Genomic DNA, 6529 nt, shown 5'->3' with positions numbered 1-6529 from the left:
TTTTATTTTCTGATGTTAATTTGCAAGCGTTCTGGAATTCAGATAGCCAACTCCAAGGGTGACTTTAACATGTTTCTTTAAAGAAATTAAATCCAGATCCTTCAAGGTTTGGAGTAGACAAGGAATACCTTATAGCAGTGCCCCCTAAACTAGTTCAGCTCATAGCACACTGAAAAAATAATCATATCTCCATGTATAATATATAAATAGGAAGATGAAACAAAACATTTGTGCTCTTAACACTAAACCCCATGCTGTGAAAGAAAGAACTGGTGATTAGCTTGCCTAAAGATGGCAACCAAGAAAACCCTACAGAGCAGTGGTACTTTGTAACACATGAGACCACCATGAATCAGATCAACTCAAAAAGCGTTTGGGGGAGAAGAGGATAAATGGATATGGCTGATGTCGGCCAGAAGTGACTGCTACTGAGGCTCTGGCTGCCTCAGATCTTCTTCAGCTTTCCTCAGGGTTAAGGGCTAACTAGGCACTCTAGTTGTGATGTTTTATCTTAAAGCTTAAATTCCATCTTCACAAGAATCCCCTTTCCTTCAGGGTCTCTCAGATGGGGCCTGCTCCTGTAACACTCTGGCCCAATCACAGACATGGAACCCCTTTCTTGATTCCCAGGGTCACGGCTAATCCACAGGACTGGTCCTGTGCACAGTTTGAAGGCACCCTTGCTCTAGATGGATATAACTAACCATGGGTGGTTTGCCCAACAAGCAAGGTAAGCATGGACTCCTTTGTGCTGACTTCCTAAGCCTTGTGGAACATTTTCACATGTCTTCCACCCCACCAGTGATGGAAAGTCATGCAAAATTGTTCATGACAGATTAGCAAGTCAGCCAGGCTGACTTTGCTTCCTGGGAATCCTGTTCCTGTCAGGAATGGTCAATTTGAAAAGAGGCTTTGCTTCTGTTGAAAGATGCTATGGGCTGAGTAAGTCAGCTGCCAGCTATATTTTAAAGCAGAACCTTTGATATGGTGAAAATTTTCACTAAAGATTGGTACATATAAGAAAACCCATATTGCCTTGTTTACTGAATAATCAGATACTGGGTAGAGCCCATCATTAGGGTATAATAGCAGTTAGCCACGTCAGGAATATTTAAAGAAAGTTTCATTAAAAACTCATGGAATGAGAGAAATAAGAGAAAATAATATCACTCAAGGACCACCCTTACAGAAAGGCTGCTTATTCATACTTAACTCTATTTGAGCATACTGACATATTCTTTGCATCTTGCTCATTCTCCTGTCAGACACTCTCTCCTGTAGTCCTTTTACCAGGGAAGTGGACTGCTAGGTCCTGCGGGGAATCTTTCCCACTGACTGACTCTTTCCTCAGTAGTTTAATCTTCTATACCACCCAGGCTAATGCTTCAAATCCCAAGGTACATTTTGAACTTCCAATGTTTCACTGAGCCTTAGGATCCATCTTGATGATACTCAGATTTCATGGCAGTTGGGGCGTTTCTATAATCGCTCCTGAAGATTCTACTCTTTTGGGGTGGGTGGGTGGGAGGGGTTATTTTATTTTATTTTAAATCATTTTATTGGTGGTTCATGCAACTCTTATCACAATCCATACATACATCCATATGTCAAGTACATTTGTACATCTGCTGCCATCATCATTCTCAAAACATTTGCTTTCTGCTTGAGCCCTTGGTATCAGCTCATTTTTCCCTTCCCTCCCCCACCCTCCGTCCCTTCCTCCCGAACCCTTGATAATTTATAAATTATTACTATTTTTTCATGTCTTACACTGTCTGATATCTCCTTTCACCCACTTTTCTGTTGTCTGTCCCCCAGGGAGGGGGTTATATGTAGATCTGTGATCAGTTCCCCCTTTATCCCCAACCTTCCCCTAACCCTCCTGGTATCACTACTCTCATTATTTGTCCTGAGGGGGTTATCTATCTTGGATTCCCTGTGTTTCCAGCTACTGTCTGTACCAGTGTACATGCTCTGGTCTAGCCAGATTTGTAAGGTAGCATTGGGATCATGATAGTGGGAGAAGGAAGCATTACTCTTGACTTCTATAACTGGCTCACACATCAGCTAAGTTGGCTCCATTAATGATTAGTGATTCCATTAATGCAATAGCATTAACCATGAGGTATAGTACCAACCCCTTAATAAAATCAAGACCCCATATCCCAAGATTGAAGAAAGAGAAGACTAGGAGAAGAATAGAAACTGAAACTTTGAAGTTCAGGTACATCCCAATGTGGAGGTGTAACTCCATGATCAGCTTAATACTGCATGGGTTGATATCAGGAAACTACTTTTACGACGTGTCAAGTAAGTACAAGAGGATCTCTTTTCCTTGTTTCACTGTGAGATTCAGATCCACCTTAACTAGTTACATGTCCTATTGTATATCTTAGTTCTCACCTGTGTGCCAGGTCAATCTGGTTGCTGGGCAGATGATTGCTATAAGAGTAGCACAGAATGGATCCAGCAGCCGCAGGCTTGGCGATGTGGCAAGGTCTGAATTCTTTTCCAAAAGTGGAAAAGGTTAACATGACCTCAAACCAGAGCTCCTCTGTTGTTTACCAGATATAAACGACCTTTTTTGAGGACTAAAGAAGGGGAATTTAATGAAATATACCTGAGTCACTCAGTGCTTATTACAGACACTCAGCAAGTCTGTCAGGTCAATGGATGAGACCAAGAGCTTGCCAAACGGAAGGGTCCTCATCAACCAATGGAACAAAAAGAGAAGGAGGGGGAGGAAAGAGGGTAAGTTATTTTAAGATGAGACATGAGCCACATCCTCCAACCTAGAACTGCTTAAAAACAGGCCTTTCTCCGCCTTTCTTCTTGCCCAAGAATTCGGGGCTTCATAACAGGTTCACAGATGACTGATGTCACACATGAAACCTTCTCTTTCTAACAGCTTTACACCAGAAGCATAAGGAAGGCTCACTCAACAGCTGTCCCTGAGTATTACTGGCATGGCTCCTGTGTCCCTCACTTTTGACATCCTTCTCTCAGCCAGCACAGTATGATAAAACTAAATGCTTGGATTCACAGCCTTGGCTTCACAGATCAGCAAATACAAAACAGCAACTGGATAGTGCGTGGGCCTAAAACCTGGTTATGCCTCTTTGCCTTCTTGCCTCAGTCCATAATATAATTATAAGTCAGGCACATGTGTGTTCCTGTGACCAGCATGGTCTGAGAAAACACTGCCTTTCCCACATTCTATGAGACACACCTGTACCTTGTTTCAGTTCAAGCACTCCAAGAGTGCATGTTCCACCCGATGAGGGTTGAATTGGGGAATGATATATTGCACCCTGTTCCCCTCATTACACGACTGCTCAGGTGATTTGAAAATAAGCTGCCTCCCTAAAAAGGGACAGGACCCCAGAATCCAGGCATGCTGCCACAAGCAAAGAGCAGAAATTGCTGAAGTAACACAAGACAAGGGTGTTTATTGTAGCCTAATAACTTACTTTTGGCATGTCAAGTATTTGATTTTCCCAGGACTCTCTCTCCCTTAACTCTCCAATGCTCTCTTGCCACAAGAATAAGACTCTATTCCTCAGGTGAAACCAGGCTCAAGGCTCTAGCCTCTGATTAACCCCCAGAACATGCTCACAGGCTCAACAATTATAGTAGGTGACTTCAATACACTTCTCTCTGAGAAAGATAGATCACAGGGAAAGAAACTCAACAAGGAGGCTAGAGATCTAAACACTACAATTAGACAATTTGACCTGTTAGATATTTACAGAGCTCTTCACCCAAATACAAATAAGTTCACATTCTTTTCAAGTCCACAAGACACGTATTGGAAGATGCACCACATGCTGGGACATAAGGCGTATCTACATAAATTTAAGCACACTGGTATCATGCAGACCTCTCTCTATGACCACTGTGCCATAAGGCTGGAAATCAAAAAAGGAAAATGAACAAAGCAAAAGCAAACAATTGGAGGATGAATAACTCTCTGTTGCAAAAGGAGTGTGTACTGGCCCAGATCAGAGATGAAATTAGGAAATTTCTAGAAACCAATGAGAATGAGAACACGATATACCAAAACTTATGGGACACAGAAAAGGTAGTTAACAGAGGAAGTTTCATAGCAATACAAGTACACATGAAAAAGAAAGAGAGACTCATGCTGGCACAAAATGTACATCAACTAGAGCAGAGTCAACAGGACAATCCTATTTAAAGGTGAAAAAAGAAATAATAAAAATCAAGGCTTTTTGATAGCCGGGCACTGTATGTGACCTCCTCCCTGGGGGACAGACAACCGAAAAGTGGATGAAGGGAGAAGTTGGACAGGGCAAGATATGACAAAATACCCATTTATAAACTATCAAGGGCTCATGCAGGAGGGGGGAGCGGGGAGGGAGGGGAAAAATGAGGACCTGATGTCGGGGGTTTAAATGGAGAGAAAATGTTTTGAGAAATGATGTACAAATACGCTTTACACAATTGATGTGTGTATGGATTGGGATAACAGTTGTATGAGCCCCTAATAAAATGTTAAAAAAAAAAAATCAAGGCTGAGATTCAGAAGAGGGAAATAAGAAAACTACGGGGGAAATAATGCAGCTAAAAGTTGGTCTTTTGAGAGGATAAACAGAATTGACAGACTGTTAGCAAACCTAACCAAAGAAAGGAGGAAATAAATTTCAATAGCAAGAATAAGGGATGAAAGAGGGAACATTACAACAGACCCTAATGAAATCAAAAGGATAATTACACAGTACTATGAGGGATTGTACTCCAATGAGTTCTTGGAAGACATGGACAAATTCTTAGAAAAACAATCCCTCCCTGGATTATTCCCAATGGATGTCAAGAATCTCAACAGACACATATCAATAGAAGAAACAGACAGGATTACCAAGGAATTACCAACAAAAAAGTCCCCTGGACTAGATGGCTTCACAGGGGAATTCTACCAAGCATTCAGGTAAGAACTGACACCAACCCTACACAAACTCTTCCAAAACATAGAAAAAGATGGCAAACTCCCAAACTCCTTCTATGAAGCTGGTAAAATTCTGATACTGAAACCGGGCAGGGATCCCACAAGAATCAATACCTACAGACCAATATCCCTAATGAACATCAATGCAAAAATCCTTAACAAAATACTGGCAATAGAATACAAAAGTATGTCAAACAAATCATTCACCAGGACCAAGTGGGATTCATACCAGGGATGCAGGGATGGTTCAACATATGAAAATCATTAGTATCATTCACAACATTGACATGAAAAACTATAAGAACCACATGATAACATCAATAGCTGCGGAAAAGCATTCAACAACATCCAACACCAATTTCTGTTTAAGAGACTCAAGAAGATAGGAATGGAAGGAAAATTCCTCAAGATAATACAAGCTATCTATGAAAAACCAACATCAACGTGGTAGTCAATGGAGAAAAGACAAACATAATCCCACTGAAAAAGGGGACTAGACAAGGAAGCCCCTTGTCCCCACTCTTATTTAACATCATACTGGAGGTTTTAGCTAACAGCATAAAGCAAAGAACAGACATCAAAGGTATTCATCTGGGGAAGAAAGAGGTGAAACTATCGTTATTTGCAGATGATATTATTTTATATATGGAAAATCCCAAAAGCTCCACAAGGGGAGTACTGGAAGCAATAGAGGAGTTTGGCAGAGTAGTAGGATACAAGATCAACGAACAGAATTCCATCGGACTGTTATACACATCAGATAAGACTACAGAAAAGGAGATAAAAAAGGTGGTACCCTTCACAGTAGCCAAGCACAAATTGAAATATCTAGGGATATACCTGATTAAAAGAACAAAAGACTTATATGAGGAAAACTACCAAACACTATTACAAGAAACCAAGAGTGACCTGACCTCAACAAATGGAAAATATCCCATGCTCATGGATTGGAAGACTCAATATAGTAATGATGTCAGTTCTGCCCAAAGCACTATATAGGTTTAATGCAATTCTAATACAATTACCCTCATCTTTCTTCAAAGAAATGGAAAAACTGATTAGCAACTTCATATGGAGAGGGAAGAAGCCCCGAATTAGCAGAGAACTCCTCAAGAAGAAGGACGGAGTGGGAGGGCTTGCTTTACCTGACTTTAGCACATATAATATAGCCACCTAGTCAAAACTGCATGGCATTGGTACAATGACAGATACTCAGACCAATGGAAAAGAACTGAAAACCCAGAAATAAAATCATCAGCATACAGACAACTGATAGTTGATAAAGGCCCTCAAAATATCAAACGTGAAGCAAATTCCCTCTTCAACAAGTGGTGCTGGTAAAAATGGATATCTACCTGCAAAAAAAACTGAAGCAAGACCCTTATCTCACTCCATGCACAAGAATAAACTCAAGATGGATCACAGACCTCCAGGTAAAACCCAAACTATTAGGGCCATGAGTAAGGGAATTGGGACAAACCTTAGAACTCTGATGTAAGGAATACATAGGCTATCGGAAATAGGGAAGGACACAAATACAGATGAGGCACAAATTGACAAGTG

This window comes from Echinops telfairi, unplaced genomic scaffold, assembly GCF_000313985.2.
Source record: "Echinops telfairi isolate 266 unplaced genomic scaffold, ASM31398v2 ScPeMD7_18;HRSCAF=68, whole genome shotgun sequence".
NCBI classification, from domain to species: domain Eukaryota; kingdom Metazoa; phylum Chordata; class Mammalia; order Afrosoricida; family Tenrecidae; genus Echinops; species Echinops telfairi.
The sequence above is the reverse complement of the archived record's forward strand: the minus strand, read 5'-3'. Positions refer to the sequence as shown.